The 19092-nt window shown below is 37.6% G+C and overlaps 1 protein-coding gene across 2 annotated transcripts in view; it reads left to right on the top strand.

The window, feature by feature from the left end:
* TRAPPC9 (trafficking protein particle complex subunit 9) overlaps window positions 1–19092 on the top strand; it is a 1774054-nt gene that overhangs the window by 714768 nt on the left and 1040194 nt on the right. The gene's annotated exons all lie outside the window — the stretch shown is intronic.

Genomic DNA, 19092 nt, shown 5'->3' with positions numbered 1-19092 from the left:
AACTTGGAATGCTGATATGTCTTCTAAGTCAACTTTGCTTTCCCTTTCTTTCCAGGGTAATAAATTATTTGGTTCACAGTTGGATTCTATTATTTCAACTGTTACTGGGGGGAAAGGAACTTTTTTACCACAGGATAAAAAATCTAAAGGTAAATTTAGGTCTAATAATCATTTTCGTTCCTTTCGTCACAATAAGGAACAAAAGCCTGATCCTTCCCCTACAGGAGCGGTATCAGTTTGGAAACCATCTCCAGTCTGGAATAAATCCAAGCCTTTTAGAAAGCCAAAGCCAGCTCCCAAGTCAACATGAAGGTGCGGCCCTCATTCCAGCCCAGCTGGTAGGGGGCAGATTACGATTTTTCAAAGAAATTTGGATCAATTCAATTCACAATCTTTGGATTCAGAACATTGTTTCAGAAGGGTACAGAATAGGCTTCAAGATAAGGCCTCCTGCAAGAAGATGTTTTCTTTCCCGTGTCCCAGTAAATCCAGTGAAGGCTCAAGCATTTCTGAAATGTGTTTCAGATCTAGAGTTGGCTGGAGTAATTATGCCAGTTCCAGTTCTGGAACAGGGGCTGGGGTTTTACTCAAATCTCTTCATTGTACCAAAGAAGGAGAACTCCTTCAGACCAGTTCTGGATTTAAAAATATTGAATCATTATGTAAGGATACCAACATTCAAAATGGTAACTATAAGGACTATTCTGCCTTTTGTTCAGCAAGGGCATTATATGTCCACAATAGATTTACAGGATGCATATCTGCATATTCCGATTCATCCAGATCACTATCAGTTTCTGAGATTCTCTTTCCTAGACAAGCATTACCAGTTTGTGGCTCTGCCGTTTGGTCTAGCAACAGCTCCAAGTATTTTTACAAAGGTTCTCGGTGCCTTTCTGTCTGTAATCAGAGAACAGGGTATTGTGGTATTTCCTTATTTGGACGATATCTTGGTACTTGCTCAGTCTTCTCATTTAGCAGAATCTCATACGAATCGACTTGTATTGTTTCTTCGAGAACATGGTTGGAGGATCAATTTACCAAAAAGTTAATTGATTCCTCAGACAAGGGTAACCTTTTTAGGTTTCCAGATAGATTCAGTGTCCATGACTCTGTCTCTGACAGACAAGAGACGTCTAAAATTGGTTTCAGCTTGTCGAAACCTTCAGTCTCAATCATTCCCTTCGGTAGCCTTATGCATGGAAATTCTAGGTCTTATGACTGCTGCATCGGACGCGATCCCCTTTGCTCGTTTTCACATGCGACCTCTTCAGCTTTGTATGCTGAACCAGTGGTGCAGGGATTATACAAAGATATCTCAATTAATATCTTTAAAACCGATTGTACGACACTCTCTGACGTGGTGGACAGATCACCATTGTTTAGTTCAGGGGGCTTCTTTTGTTCTTCCAACCTGGACTGTGGTTTCAACAGATGCAAGTCTGACAGGTTGGGGAGCTGTTTGGGGGTCTCTGACAGCACAAGGGATTTGGGAATCTCAGGAGGTGAGATTACCAATCAATATTTTGGAACTCCGTGCAATTTTCAGAGCTCTTCAGTCATGGCCTCTTCTAAAGAGAGAGTCGTTCATTTGTTTTCAGACGGACAATGTCACAACTGTGGCATATGTCAATCATCAAGGAGGGACTCACAGTCCTCTGGCTATGAAAGAAGTATCTCAAATACTGGTATGGGCGGAATCCAGCTCCTGTCTAATTTCTGCGGTTCATATCCCAGGTATAGACAATTGGGAAGCGGATTATCTCAGTCGCCAAACGTTACATCCGGGCGAATGGTCTCTTCACCCAGAGGTATTTCTTCTGATTGTTCAAATGTGGGGACTTCCAGAAATAGATCTGATGGCTTCTCATCTAAATAAGAAGCTTCCCAGGTATCTGTCCAGATCCAGGGATCCTCAGGCGGAGGCAGTGCATGCATTGTCACTTCCTTGGAAGTATCATCCTGCCTATATCTTTCCGCCTCTAGTTCTTCTTCCAAGAGTAATTTCCAAGATTCTGAAGGAGTGTTCGTTTGTTCTGCTGGTGGCTCCAGCATGGCCTCACAGGTTTTGGTATGCGGATCTTGTCCGGATGGCCACTTGCCAACCGTGGACTCTTCCGTTAAGACCAGACCTTCTATCGCAAGGTCCTTTTTTCCATCAGGATCTCAAATCCTTAAATTTGAAGGTATGGAGATTGAACGCTTGATTCTCAGTCAAAGAGGTTTCTCTGACTCTGTGATTAATACTATGTTACAGGCTCGTAAATCTGTATCTAGGAAGATATATTATTGAGTCTGGAAGATTTACATTTCTTGGTGTCTTTCTCATCATTTTTCTTGGCATTCTTTTAGAATTCCTAGAATTTTACAGTTTCTTCAGGATGGTTTGGTTAAAGGTTTGTCTGCAAGTTCCTTGAAAGGACAAATCTCTGCTCTTTCTGTTCTTTTTCACAGAAAGATTGCTAGTCTTCCTGATATTCATTGTTTTGTACAAGCTTTGGTTCATATAAAAACTTTTATTAAGTCAATTTCTCCTCCTTGGAGTTTGAATTTGGTTCTGGGGGCTCTTCAAGCTCCTCCGTTTGAACCTATGCATTCGCTGGACATTAAATTACTTTCTTGGAAAGTTTTGTTTCTTTTGGCCATCTCTTCTGCTAGAAGAGTTTCTGAATTATCTGCTCTTTCTTGTGAGTCTCCTTTTCTGATTTTTCATCAGGATAAGGCGGTGTTGCGAACTTCTTTTAAATTTTTACCTAAGGTTGTGAATTCTAACAACATTAGTAGAGAAATTGTGGTTCCTTCATTGTGTCCTAATCCTAAGAATTCTAAGGAAAGATCGTTGGATTCTTTGGATGTAGTTAGAGCTTTGAAATATTATGTTGAAGCTACTAAAAATTTCCGAAAGACTTCTAGTCTATTTGTTATCTTTTCCGGTTCTAGGAAAGGTCAGAAGGCCTCTGCCATTTCTTTGGCGTCTTGGTTAAAGTCTTTGATTCATCATGCTTATGTCGAGTCGGGTAAAGCTCCGCCTCAAAGGATTACAGCTCATTCTACTAGGTCAGTTTCTACTTCCTGGGCGTTTAGGAATGAAGCTTCGGTTGATCAGATTTGCAAAGCAGCAACTTGGTCTTCTTTGCATACTTTTACTAAATTCTACCATTTTGATGTGTTTTCTTCTTCTGAAGCAGTTTTTGGTAGAAAAGTACTTCAGGCAGCTGTTTCAGTTTGATTCTTCTGCTTATAATTTCAGTTTTTTTCATTATAAGATTTAAAATTTATTTTGGGTGTGGATTATTTTCATCGGAATTGGCTGTCTTTATTTTATCCCTCTCTCTCTAGTGACTCTTGCGTGGAAGATCCACATCTTGGGTATTCATTATCCCATACGTCACTAGCTCATGGACTCTTGCTAATTACATGAAAGAAAACATAATTTATGTAAGAACTTACCTGATAAATTCATTTCTTTCATATTAGCAAGAGTCCATGAGGCCCACCCTTTTTGTGGTGGTTATGATTTTTTTGTATAAAGCACAATTATTCCAATTCCTTATTTTTTATGCTTTTGCACTTTTGTCTTATCACCCCACTTCTTGGCTATGCGTTAAACTGATTTGTGGGTGTGGTGAGGGGTGTATTTGTAGGCATTTTGAGGTTTGGGAAACTTTGCCCCTCCTGGTAGGAATGTATATCCCATACGTCACTAGCTCATGGACTCTTGCTAATATGAAAGAAATGAATTTATCAGGTAAGTTCTTACATAAATTATGTTTTCCACAGTAGCAAGTGCGAAACGCGTCAGACCACTGCCTCTGTCCACACCTCAGCCTGTCTATGAGTAACTTTGATGGATTGTCATGTCATCTTTGGATTGGTATTTACTGTTTACTCTATCCAATAAACTTGGGATTTTATTTGCATGAAACCCTGTATGCAGTGCCTGCTATTTTTTTTTACACACGTATTCTACGGTGTCTTGGTTCACCGCCATTGGCTACGGCACTCCGGGAACAGTAGGTTACACGGCAACTCTGCTTTCACTTCCGGTTCGACCGGATCGAGGGAGACTGGGTGCTGGAGACGCCGGATCAATTTCTCTTCTACTATGCATTAACATACAGTTTATTCAATAGGCTCTTCTTTCTGTATCATGCCTATTTAATAAACTGGATTTTAATGCACCCTCTGCTGTTTCAACGTATATCCGGGATTGGCGTGCAAGGAACTGTTTACTAGTTTAAATTAAACGTAGCCTGTTAAAGAGACATACCAGAGCAAAAAGAAAATGTTCTTCTGTGATCAAGCATTTTTATTATCACAGTAATGCTTGCGTGCAACTATATATTTCATCTCATAATGGGGATTTGCTGTGGAAAGTTATTAACTTGCGTGAATTTCCCATCTTGGCTTGTAAAACATTTGTGTCCATCAAGATTACATTAATTGAATTCAGATTGTGTGATTATACTTTAGTTTTATGTTGTGCACATTTCATCTTCTGTTCATATCTTCATACAAATGATTGTGTATTTTTTTTTTTTTTTATTACCACACATCTAAACTGACTCTCAGAGCTTCACTGTAAGTCTGGTGAATTTGACTATTGTATGTATGTGTATTCTTGCACATATTTAGACAAGTATGTGTATATATATATATATATATATATATATATATATATATATATATATATCATTATAGACCTTTACATTCAAATACCTTGTGAAAAACCATATAGCTTTGGGCTCATATATATATATAACACTTTATTTTAATCTATTTATGTTGTGTTTGGTGCAACTTTTAATTTACCCTGACCGTTGACACACGGTCTTCAGTTGCACTAACCTGACCAGCGCAAATTTAGTTTAAACATGTAATATGAACACAAGTTATCGTAGATGTGATATTTCAATATTGCGTGTGCTAACATCAACGCACCACTTGTAATCTAGCCCTATGTGTTTAATCTCCATAAAAAAAGTTAAACATACAGCTATGAAGTTCTGTGCCTGGGAGCTGCATCACACTACAGCTTCTGAGCAGACCTGAGAGATTTTCAGGTACCTGCAAATACCGCTCGTAATTGGTTCACTGGCAATGTCGTTCCTGAAGTGAAATGAGTTTGTCATCAAGGAAGACTTTAGCATAGATAGGAAAGGACACTATGGGTAGATTTATCATAGTGCGAGCGGACATGATACGATGTAGCATATCTTGTCCGCTGCACATTGATAAATGCAGACAGCATACGCTGTCGCCATTTATCATTGCACCAGCAGTTCTTGTGAACTGCTGGTGCAATGCAGCCTCCTGCAGATTCACGGCCAATCGGCCGCTAGCAGGGGGTGTCAATCAACCTGATCGTATTCAATTGGGTTGATTTTTGTCCGCAGCCTCAGAATAGTCGGACAAGTTATGGAGCAGCGGTCTTTAGATCGCTGCTTCATAACTTCTGTTTCCGGTGAGCCTGACGGCCATACAGAGCTTGATAAATCGGCCCCTAATGTTAAAATAAAATTCTTTAAGGATTTTGTGTATTTTATTTTTGCATTGGAATGTTCCTACACAAGACTCAATATGGAATGGTTAGGTAAAGAGGCCTGTCTTGCTCGTCACCAATGGTTAGGTAACGAGGCCTGTCTTGCTCGTCACCAATGGTTAGGTAAAGAGGCCTGTCTTGCTCGTCACCAATGGTTAGGTAAAGAGGCCTGTCTTGCTCGTCACCAATGGTTAGGTAAAGAGGCCTGTCTTGCTCGTCACCAATGGTTAGGTAAAGAGGCCTGTCTTGCTCGTCACCTAATTGCAATTGACACCTTATCCCCTAACACAGATTTATTAAATATATCTCACAGCTTCATTATGATAAACACTGTTTAACATTGTTTTTATCCTTAAGAAGTTGCTGATTTGGGGCTTGATAAATCCCAGAAGACACAGGGGGACACGCGGCTCCTACAAATTTACTGGTTCCTAAACGTCTGGATTGTCACTCTATATTTATAAAGTAACCCTTGTCTAGCTCCAAAAAAAGTGCATTGACTCTTAAATTTAAAATAAGTTATCTCACATATTGCTTTATACAAACCCTTGCCTGACTCCCCAAAAAAGTATGTTATCTGACTACTAAATTTAAATAAATCATTCCTTGTATATCTCTGTAAGAGTCGTGTACACTTTTTGGTGTTCTCTATAAAAAATACACAAGCAGGAGCGATGATTTTATACTTCATGACTACAAAGATGTTTTCACTTGGAAACGAATCAACCATTTTGCAATTGAAAACAGAGCTAATGAATTTCTCTCAGCCGCCTGCTTATTGAAGCTGTTAATCTTCCTGTCTGGTGCTTCAGAGTTATTTAATTTTCTTTTTGCACGTATAATGCACTTGTTTGTTCTTGGGTTTGTTGCTGCTTTTCAGTAGTTAATAAAATGTAATAATAACGTTATTTTGGGGGGAAATAGCACATTGTACTGCTGTATTCCACATTAATTTGACAGCTGTCAGAATGATATAAAAATATTTCATTTTTAATATTTGTGCTTACTCACTGTGAATCAACTAAATGACTCTCGGTAATGTAGCTATAGATATTATATTGCAGTTGAAAACTGATTTTTATGTCATTTTTGTACTTTTTCTTCCCTTTTTTTTAACATATTAATAAAATATTTTTGCTTAAAGGGACACTAAACCCAATTTTTTTCTTTCATGATTCAGATAAAGCATGCAATTTTAAGCAACTTTCTAATTTACTCCTATTATCATTTTTTCTTTGTTCGCTTGCTATCTTTATTTGAAAAAGAAGGCATCTAAGCTAAGGAGCCAGCAATTTTTGCTTCAGACCCTGGGCAGCATTTATCCACCAATCAGCAGAGACAACCCAGGTTGTGAACCAAAAATGGTCTGGCTTCTAAACTTACATTCTTGCTTTTCAAATAAAGATAACAAGAGAATAAAGAAAAATTGATAATATGAGTAAATTAAAGTTGCTTAAAAGTGCATGCTCTATCTGAATCATGAAAAATTGGGTTCAGTCTCCCTTTAAGGGGATATGAAACTCAAATATTTTTTTTTGTGATTCAGAAAGAGCATATCATTTTTAAAAATGTTAAATTTACTTCTATTAGCACATTTCCTTTGTTTCCATGGTATTCTGTGTTGAAGAGATACCTAGGTAGGCATCTGGATCACTACATGGCAGGACATAGTGCTGCCATCTAGTGCTCTTGCAAAACTACTGTCATACAGTGCTCCGGACACGTGCACGCTCCTGAGCTTACGTTCCTGGTTTTTAACAAAAGTAACCAAGAGAATGAAGACAATTTATTAATAGAAGTAATTTAGAAAATTGTTTAAAAGTGCACACTCTAAATTATGAAATAAAAAAATTAATTTTCCTGACCCTTTAACTAGATTATGTGACGACCGAAACAAGATTGTATGTAATCTGAAGTTCTTCATGTGTTTAGTTAGAAATAACTTTACACAATGAAACTCCTGAAAAGAATTCAGCCATGCTCCTAGAAAAAATAAATCGGGTATAAAACTTTCCAGTATTTAGAAGTTCTTTTTATTTAAAGGGACAATGTGCTCAGGCAATTAGCTGATAAAGGATAGGGGGGTACATCCATTTTAATGCTGTGTAACACAAGCCATAAGTTAAACAGAGAGTATTCCTTCTGTTCTGCACAGCCTATATCCAAAGGGCCCAAGTTATCCACTGGCAGGTAGATAATGTTCCTAACTAGGGAACCTGTCCACCCGGGTTTGCCTCAGCTGCCTGCATTTATTATTACACAAACATATGCTTTTGTAGCACCGCCCCTGCAGAGCCTGTCAGTCACTTTAGAGAAATGCTGATTTTACTCGGCCACCCCACTTACCACCATTGCTGCTTAACTAGCAGTTTTAAGACTCACATGAGCAAGCCTGCACAGCAGATGATGCATTAGCTTGATATCTTTAAGGGATATGAAACCCACATTTTGCCACCAATCAGCAAGCACTACCCAGGTGCTGAACCAAAAATGGGCTGGCTCCTGAGCTTTCTGCTTTTCAAATACCAAGAGAACTAATAAAATTTGATAATAGGAGTAAATTAGAAAGTTGCTTACAATTGCATGCTCTGTCGGAATCATTAAAGAAAAAAAATGTGGGTTTCATATCCCTTTTAGCCCATGGCTGTAGGCAGAGCACCCAAAAGTTTAGAGTTCATAAAGGATTGCAGGTAAGTACCGACCAGTCTGTATTGCAGTTCTTTTATAGCTTCAAAGCTTTGTTGCTGCCCCTTTAAAGAGGCTTTAATCTTAGTTTTAAAAGGACGTTTTACTCTAAAATTGTATCCCCTTTAATGTGTTCCCAATGGTCTATTTTACCTTCTGGAATGTATTTCTTTGAAATAGCCTCTTTACCTTTATTTGTTGTTTGAAATAGCTACTTTTCCCCATTGTATTCCACCTAATGTTAAAAATATGAGTAACAAACATGTTCTCTGTTGAAAATCTTTGTAAATAGGAGACAGTAGCACCAATTTGTCTCCCAGTTGGGGGTATGAGGGAGAGACTGATTTTGTATGTGAAATAGCTGCTTGTGCTTATTCAACCCCCCCAGCCATAATTATCATTTTAATACCTAACATAAATACTTACAGGCTCAACTCATTATTATGGGCATGTTCTAGTTATTGGTTTTAAAGAAAAAAATATCTATTTCAAATACAGAAATAAACATGTCCCATTCATGTAATACTATGCAGTAGGTATAACAAGTCTTGGAAAACATGAAGAAGAAACCCGTTTTATTATACGTTTCCCTTTAAACTACCCATATAGGATTTAAATATGTGAGAACACTTTGCAATGTATTTGATTATTTATTTTGCCTGTTGTTTTTGTAATTCAGATAGAAAATTGTAGATTTTGTCTGTCTAAAGAGTGACGGGAGTTCATTTCATGGACTTCAGAATCCTGACTCTGCTCCAGATCTTTACATAAGGTTGTTCTTTTAGGCACAGATCCCCACTACACTATTACACAAAACGTAGTCAATAGTGAATATTTAGTATATATGGGAAGTGTACTATATACATAATTATGTACACACAAACTGCTGTCTGTTTTGAGAAACTGCAATTTACTAGGGATGTGCAAACAGATAGTTGCATGTGTGAAGTTCTAATAAATTAGTTGACATATGAGCCAAATGCAGCACATCGTAGTCATTTTCCGCATTCGTTTCACTAACAAATGCTACATTTCCAAAGTCTTGCAGGTTCTGATGTGTAACAGTGATATTGATCAGACAGATATAAGCCAGAGCAGTCTCACTCTATGTTCCGATGGTCGTCACCTCCTGATGCCTTTAGCTGTGGATCCTCTCATTGGCCCATTCATAGCGAAGCCTCTATTTATGCTGCTTGTTATTGGCCACAGCAAATTAAATAAGATAAACATACTCAAGGTGTTTTTCAAGGGGTATGTTTGTGGAATGCAAACGAGTACAAATTATGTTAACAAAGTTTTAGATATGTTTAAAACATTTACTGTCAATGCAGAGATTTTGCAATGCATTATTCATTATCGATGCAAATGTGATAATGTGTTTAATATCCCCTTAATGACGTTTGTTGCTCCCAAAAGAGGATTTTTTTAGCTTTATTACATTTTAAAGTGATATTTCATTATGTAGGTTAGTGTTTTAGAACAATTGTATGACAAAATATCCCGATTGCTATTGTCAGTTGTGGTTAAATTATCAGATTCTCTTTTTTAATTAGCAGTGAGAAATTGTTAAGTTTTGCATTTCCTTAGGATTGGGGATGCTCTGTGCGCTAAAACAAAATTTATTGGCCAATTTCGCAATGATAAATTTGCTAAATTTACCTCTCTTTAATCCTTGGGCTCTCTAGGGTTTTTCCCTATTATCGCTAACCTTTTAAAGTTTTGCTACTGCAGACAAACACTGGCAGTAATTTAGAATTTATTGATTTTCTGTTTATTTTTTTTTCTTTCCAGGCCTTACTTTTGTTTGTTCATCATTTTTAGCTGGAAGGATTCTTGGTTTGCTGTTGAGAAGTTAAAACAAAAAAATCTATTCTCGCTGATACAGTGTAGCCCTAAAACAGACAGTTGTGAAAACTGAATGCACATACACAATGGGCCTGATTATCAGTAGCTCTCCAGATTGCAGTAGGTGTCTGTCCTTCATAACCAGAACCTGCGTGTGGGGATAAACAGCTCTAAAGATAACATTTGCCTCTATAAAAATAGTTTGAAGGGCTCTGAAGTACAGGTAGAGAGTTTTAGATCAGGGTTTCCCAACAGCCGGGCCGTTGCCCAGTACCGGGCATTGGTGGTTCTGCTGGTGGGCCATGATTCAACACACATTTTTGCTGCCCCTTTGCTGTGAACTGATCACCACCCAGAATTCCATATGTATGGAGCTGTGGGCCTATCAGAGTGCCACTGTGCATGCACGCTATGTGCACGTAACAGCCATTTGGTGGGAAGACAGCATGGGACTAGGAACAGACTAAGTCCAGCCATGGACACCACAGGTAAGTACCATTACTGCTTTAGATCGTCAGACTCTCTCTGTCTTTATGGGGAGTTTGAGTGACAGGAGACTTTGTTACTGTCATAGGTGGAGAGAAAACTTAGGAATATTGAAGTTAATAAAACTGTACAAAGGCTGATGATTGTAATTTATGGGATAATGTTCACTGATCTCCCCAGGACCTATTTAGGGCCATATTACAAGTGGAGCACAAATATAACTTACGTGAGCGCAATATTTGTGCTCCACATAGTAATACCAGCACATGCCAATGTGCGCTGTTACTACAAGTTAGGTGCAATGTGAATACGACCTCCCGTTCTCATTGCAGGGAAGGTTTACACTTACTAGAGTGCACTACCATAGGCTCCAATGGGAGCCTCGTTCTCATGCCGTCAGACATGGCTGAGAACCTAGCGCAGCAAAAGGGTAAGTCGCACAGCGATTGGCAGCAAAGTGTCAGTATATATGTATATGAATATATACTTATATATTTATGTATTTATATGTGTATATACACATATTAACACATAAATATATATGTATATAAGCATATACATATATATTTAAAAATTCAGTGCCTTTCTGATCTCTGGTTGGTTATTGCTACCGCAAGCTCCAAAAATTAGTCACTTGTAATGGCTGGTTATTTATTTTGTTACCGTAAACGGGCGATAAATTAGCGCTTCACTTGTAATCTATCCCTTAATAGGCACACCACCCAGCTGATTTTACTGACCAACCAGCTAACATTTAAGCCAAGATTAAGATAAAATTAGCTATTATTGTTTTGTTTTCTGTCTATTGCACAAATTATCATTAAATCCAGAGGCGTAACTAGAAGCCACAGGGCCCAGGTGCAAGAATCTTAGAAGGGCCCCACCACCACCACCCCAAAAAAGTGAATTTGATACATATGTTTTTTTTTTTACATTTAACACAGAAAAAAAAAGTGAATCAGATGACATGTCTGCAAAAGGAGGTACTCTGTGCCCACAGTCTGTGAGATGGTCTGACCCCCTATTACTGTATATAGTGACACTGTTTAACCCACCAGTACTGTATATAGTGACACTGTTTAACCCACCAGTACTGTATATAGTGAGTCAGTGACACAGTCTGTAATCTGCCGGTGAGATGGCTGGCCTGACCCTACGCGCCCCAGTACTTTATAAAGTGACCAAAGTAGTCTGTGACATGGTCCAGCCCCCCATACTGTACATAGTGGTACTGTATAGACTGACACTGTTTACCCCCGCCCCCCCATGCTGTAGTAACAAGGTCTGCAATTTGCTGGTTCCACAAACATACACACACACATACACACACACATACATGCATAAATACACACACAGTCACATACATACACACATACATACACACACACACACACACACACACACATAAACACCAATGGGTAAAACAGAAACACTAACCACTGTAGTCAGAGACACTAGTGAAGCATCATGTCACACTCACATATCCGTGCAGGCAGTGGCAGGTCAACGTTTTTTATTGTAAAAAAAAAATATATATATATTTTTTAAGCTGGGCCCCCACCCTTGGGGGCCCAGTCGCAATTGCGACCTCTGCACCCCCTGTAGTTTCGCCCCTGATTAAATCAATTTATGTTAAATTATTAATTTGTGCTTTCTAAAGCTTATAAGGATAGTAAACCCAATTTTTATGATTCAGATAGAGCATGCAATTTTAAGCAACTTTCTAATTTACTCCTATTATCAATTTTCTTCATTCTCCTGGTATCTTTATTTAAAAAGCAGGAATGTAAAGCTAAGGAGCCGACCCATTTTAGGTTCAGCACCCTGGATAGCACTTGCTTATTGGTGGCTACATTTAGCAAACCAATAAACAAGCATAACCCAGGTTCTGAACCAAAAATGGGCTGGCTCTTAAGCTTTACATTCCTGCTTTTTAAATAAAGATAGCAAGAGAACAAAGAAAAATTGATAATAGGAGTAAATTAGAAAGTTGCAAATAATTAATTGCATGCTCTATCTGAATCATAAAAAGAAAAAAAATGTGGGTTTAGTGTCCCTTTAAGTAACATTTATAAATAATGGCTGGCAGTACACTGATATTATATGTGGTAGTTTACTACAAACAGTTACTGCAGGATTTAGTCTGTCCTATGTGACTTTCTTTTTCATTCATACCAGTTACAGTCTGAGGGACTCTGGACGTGCCCTACAAATCTGACAAGACTTTGTATTGTGTGTAGACTCAAGCAGGTTTGCCCCTGAATAAGCATTATAGATTGATCACTTTATTTCACTTAAAGGGACAGTCTACTCCAAAATTTGTATTGTTTTAAATGATAGATAATCCATTTATTACCCATTTATTACCCATTCCCCGGTTTTGCATAACGAACTCGGTTATTTTAATCTACTTTTTACCTCTGTGATTGCCTTGTATCTAAGCCTCTGCAGACTGCCCCCTTATCTCAGTTGTTTTGACAGACTTGCTTTTTAGCCAATCAGTGCCCTCTGATAAGTAACTCCACGGGAGTGAGCACAGTGTTTTCTATATGGCACACATGAACTAGCGCTGTCTAGCTGTGAAAAACTGTCAAAATGCACTGAGATAAGAGGCGGCGTTTAAGGGCTTAGAAATCAGCATATGAACCTACCTACATTTAGCATTCAACAAAGAATATCAAGCGAACATTGAATGTATCGTATCTGCATTTAAAGGACCACTAAATACAGTAGAATTGCATAATTTCAAAGTTAGTTACATTTTCTGTTCTAATGGATCATGGGACAGCCATCAGCCAATCACAAAATGCAAATACTTATATCCTGTGAATCTTGCACATGCTCAGTAGGAGTTGGTGCCTCAAAAAGTGTGCATGCAAAACGATTGTGCTTATTTAGATAATGGAAGTGAATTAGAAAGTTGTTTACAATTGTGTGCTCTATCTGAATCATTAAAGTTGAATTTTGACGTGACTGTCCCTTTAAGAGGAAAAATTCTGCACTTGTGTTGCAATTGTACCAGACTTTGGTATCAATATAATAGCATTAGTGTATAACTCATTGGCTCTGTAATGTATTTTATTTTACTGTAAAGCGCTAATGATTAACAGATGTGCCACTTTATTTGTTTTCCATTTCATATAATCAGTAGAACTGGCATCTTATAATGTGACATGTCCGCTCCAAACAACTTTCAGAACTATTATTAAGACAGGAAATCATTTGCTATGTAACTGGTTATATTTCAGATGTATCCGAGAATAGCGAAATTATTTATTCAGCAACCAGTAATTATCTTCAGGTGTGCACCCTGCTATATGCTAATATTACAAAGTTTTTTATGTAAGCTATGGGTTGCTACTTTCACAGGTTGGTACAATATTGAAATCATTATCTCTGGGGACTGTTGGATTTTAATATCACGTAATTGATGAAATGGAATAACCAAAATGTCTGTTTTAAAATATATATATATAAAAAAACAACTTAAAGTACAAACTTATAATTTTAATTTCCTTTATGTCTGTATTTTATCTGCCAAATGACCTCTGATTCAACTGTCTGTTAAAGTGTACGTTTATCCAGCGGCCTGCAGCAAATTTTATTCTGCTCACATCTTTTCTTCTATTACAAGGCGTCTATTTTTAGCAGCTGTGGTTTAAAATGAGCCTTCTGATCGCTCCTGAATTTATTGAACAGCTTTACGTTTCAGGAGGGATTGCTCTGCTGAGTGGACGGACTGGAAAAAAAAATAATAATTAAGTACTCACTGCATTATTTATGTCTCTACATGACTTTCTAGGGCCTATTTTTAGCTGCAACAATTTGCTGCTGTGAATGTATTACTGTGCGACGTGGTGGTGTCGTGGGGGGGGGGGGGTTGTAATTTTATTCCTCATTGGTTTGGCAAGACATAGATTACCACAAATGAATGACAAATATCAGGGCGCACATGGGACCCTACTTTACAGTGCATGGGAAGGTTTAACCCCATAGCTAATACAGGGTTGCAAGCAAATCACTGTACAATATCATCTATCCCCCTCCCTGGCAGCCAAAGGGATTAAACACTTTACACGTTTTATGATTTCACCGCATCAAAAGCCACTTTAATTTTCCTGCACACATTTGATGTACTGGTCTAAATAAGGCTGTAAGCTTTACGTTCAGCAGTTTGTTCGCTCTGCAGTTATTTGCCAGTTTACTAAACCACAAGACAACACAAAGATCTGCAGATAATGGCTTATATGTCTCCTTCAGTAACGTAAAGTCAAATCTTACTTCTGTCAGGTTTCATTTCAAATCGTTCATTTTTGTCATATGAAGTATCTAGTAATAGACCCAGAGGCAGAACTTTTCTTCACTTTCTGCAATGAAATTTTTTAAATTATTTTTAGCAAAATGTACAAGTGCAGTTCTGAAGCATCTGAAATATCTTTACTGATGTGATATTTTAAGGACCTTGTTTGCTATAGAAATATTTTTTTCCTTCAGTGAAAATACTGGTTTTTCTGTGTACTAGAATTTAGCAGTTTTAATGTGAGGCTACAACAGTTGTTTCAAGGACAGACCTGCAACCTTCTTTGCTGTTAGAAACACTAACATCAGCAACAAGATTTTTTTTCATCAGTACCAAGCTTCTAGCGTCCCCTCTGGATGGGTTGTCTGTATATTACTGTGTTTTTAGACTGACTTTGTCGTTCTCTTTTTTTGTAGCACATCTCCTATTATTTATCTCAAAGTCTTACACACTAAACTCCTGTGTAAAATGAATAATTTAGTTAACTGTGTGATTTACCATAATGTCAGCTGGTCACAGGCCACTTTTAGATTTGTTTGTGTGCGTGTGCATATGTTTGTGCTTGTGCAGGTACTATTACACACAGTAAATCTTATGTGACATTGTGGTAATTAGCTGAGACAGGGTAGTCTTATTCACAGAGGCATGTTACATAATATATTGTTTGTGTGCATGTGCACGTTTGTGCTTGTGCAGGTACTATTACACACAGTAAATCTTATGTGACATTGTGGTAATTAGCTGAGACAGGGTAGTCTTATTCACAGAGGCATGTTACATAATATATTGTTTTTGTGCATGTGTACGTTTGTGCTTGTGCAGGTACTATTACACACAGTAAATCTTATGTGACATTGTGGTAATTAGCTGAGACAGGGTAGTCTTATTCACAGAGGCATGTTACATAATATATTGTTTGTGTGCATGTGCACGTTTGTGCTTGTGCAGGTACTATTACACACAGTAAATCTTATGTGACATTGTGGTAATTAGCTGAGACAGGGTAGTCTTATTCACAGAGGCATGTTACATAATATATTGTTTGTGGGCATTTCTTTCATACAGGTGGTGAGAGTCACCGATCCATTACTCATGGGAATTACTTATCTACCACTAGGAGGAGGCAAAGATTCCCAAACGCTAAGAGCTCTATAACATTCTCCCACCTCACACATATCTCAGTCTTTAACCACCTCCAGCGATGCAAATTAAAGGATGAAGATGTGCATGTGTTCTTCAGAGAAAGGGGTTTTCAGTATATTCAAGCCCAGTTCCCCTCAGTACAGTTCTTGTCAGAGGGGATATATTTGGGGTATGGTTTTTTATTCAATGGAAAATCCTTCATCAACCCTCTGTAATCGGTCACAGGGACGTGTCTTCTGCTTCCCTTTATAGATCTACATTATACTCCTAGTCCATAACCTCTGCTGATATGTTTCAGTACTGGATTGGCTGTCTGCTGCTTTTTCGATAGTGGAAAAGTGTCTATGGGTAAGCATATTTTATTTTAACTTATAGACACTCATTTAACTACTTTATGGGCACTTTTTATTTTAAAAGTTTATCTGTATATGTGTTTATATATGGCGTGGGACAGATCCTTCACTATTCCCTTACTTTTGCGGGTTATTGTGGCGCGCTTAGTTTTTTGTGCTTAATTTTTCGTGCGTTGACTGTCTCACACATTACGATTGCGCAAGTCAGGTTTACGCTCTTTGGGATTGCGCACAACTCTTAGTCTGTTAGGAGATTCCGGGTTAACGCACATCTTTAGTTTTCCCGCGCTTTGGTGTTCACACGTCGGGTTACCGCAGGTTATATGTGCGTCAGATTTTGACATGCTTTTCCCCCAGTTAAACTGTCAGAAGTTTGGCGTGCGTTCAGAAGTAATGCTTTTGCCTCAGCTCAACAGCACGCAAAAAGCTTTCTTTCATGTAATTGGCAAGAGTCCATGAGCTAGTGACGTATGGGATATACATTCCTACCAGGAGGGGCAAAGTTTCCCAAACCTCAAAATGCCTATAAATAAACCCCCCACCACACCCACAATTCAGTTTTACAAACTTTGCCTCCTATGGAGGTGGTGAAGTAAGTTTGTGCTAGATTTCTACGTTGATATGTGCTTCTCAGCATGCTGAAGCCCGGTTCCTCTTAGAGTGCAGTGAATGACAGAGGGATGTGAAGGGAGTATTACCTATTGAATGCAATGGTCATCCTAACGGGGATCTATTTCATAGGTTCTCTGTTATTGGTCGTAGAGATTCATCTCCTACCTCCCTTTTCAGATCAACGATATACTCTTATATACCATTACCTCTGCTGATTCTCGTTTCAGTACTGGTTTGGCTATCTACTTTATGTAGATGAGTGTCTTTTGGTAAGTAGGTTTTCCTTTATTTAGACACTCTCAGCTATGGTTTGTCACTTTATTTGTAAAGTTCTAAATATAATGTTTGTACTTATATTTGCCATGATTCAGGTTTATCAGTATATTTTTTTTTTGCAGACTGTCAGTTTCATTTTGGGAAATGCTATTAAAAAAAAAATTCTTACCTGGAATTTTCAAAATTGACTTTCTTTCTAAATTGCGGGCTGTTAGGCTTGCGAGTGCGCAAAATGCTATAATTTATTGCGTCATTCTTGGTGCAATACTTTTTTGGCGCGAGAATTACGTTTGTTGACGTATTTTCGTCATTTCCGGCGTCTTAGTTGGCGCCGAGAATTTTCACATAGTTGCGTCATCTATGAAGCTCGTGTTTGTTACAGACGTTCTTGGCACCAAAAAATATTTTGTCAAGTTGTGGGCGTCATACTTGGCGCCAGATTTCTGACATTACAGTATTTAAGTCTTTATTTCATTCTGCTTCTGGTTTTCAGAGGCTTATTTTGTTTGCATTTTTTTTCCCCATTCCTGAAACTGTCATTTAAGGAAATTGATATTTTGCTTTATATGTTGTTTTTTCTCTTACATTTGCAAGATATCTCAAAAACTGTTCCTGTATCAGAAAACACTGTTGGATTCCTGATGACTGATATCAGTCCTACCAAAGCTAAGTTCATTGATTTTAATGTTATGAATTTTTATCTTTAGCTATGGTTTGTAATAAGTTATCATGATAAACTTTTACATGCAGAGTCCATCAGTATTAATGCATTATCTATTGCTTTTCTTTTAACATCTAATGTACAAGATATACCTAGGAATTTATAAAAATATTTTTCTGATTATATTCTAAAGGCTTTGTCTGCCATCCCGCCTTCTTATAAAATGTAAGGTCTTTTTTAAACTTCTCATTTAGTTGATGTATTTTCAAATGACCGACAACATACTGAATTATCCTTCTCTGTTGATGATTTATCTCATTCAGAATATCCTTCATCAGATATTGAAACTAACAAATCTACTTTTTTACTTTTAAATAGAGTACATTTGTTCTTTGTTGAAAAGGTGTTGATTATATTGGATTTTGGGGAGACTAGTCCTTTTGATTTTAAGACTAGCTAACATTTAAATTCTGCTTATTAACCTCCTGTGGTTTCTTCAGAGGTTTTTTTCCAGTTCCTGATACTAGGGAATGGAATAGGCCTGGGACTTCTTTTATTCCTTCTTTAAGGTTTTTAAATTGTATCCTTTGCCAGCAGTTAGTTTGGAGTTTTGGGGAAAGATCCCCAAAGTTAATGGGGCTATCTCTACTCTTGCTAAACATACTACTATTCCTATGAAATAGTATTAATTTTAAGTTCCTTCAGACGGGAAACTTGTATCTTATCTAAGGAAAATTATTTTATTTTCAGGTCCTTTTCTTAGGCCTGCAATTTATTTGGCTGATGTTGCAACTGCTTCAACTTTTTGGTTGGATACTTTAGCGCAACAAGTATTGGATTATGATTTGTTTAGCTTTGTTAAGTTGATTCAACATGCTAATAATTTCATTTGTGATGTCATTTTTTGATATTTTCACAATTAAGGTTAAATCTATGTCTTTAGATATTTTAGCTAGAAGAACTTTGTGACTTAAATCTTAGAATGCTAATTTGTTTTCTAAAATCCAGATTTCTTTTTTTCAAAGGTAATAAATTATTTGGTTCACAATTGGATTCAATACTTTCAACTGTTACTCTGGGGAAGGGAGTTTTTTTGCTTCAAGATTAAGTTCTAAGAGTAAATCTTAAGCTTATATTAGTTTTTGTTCTTAATAACGAACGGAATCCTAATTCTTCCCCAAGTGACATG

This window comes from Bombina bombina, chromosome 5, assembly GCF_027579735.1.
Source record: "Bombina bombina isolate aBomBom1 chromosome 5, aBomBom1.pri, whole genome shotgun sequence".
NCBI classification, from domain to species: Eukaryota; Metazoa; Chordata; class Amphibia; order Anura; family Bombinatoridae; genus Bombina; species Bombina bombina.
The sequence above is the reverse complement of the archived record's forward strand: the minus strand, read 5'-3'. Positions and strand labels throughout refer to the sequence as shown.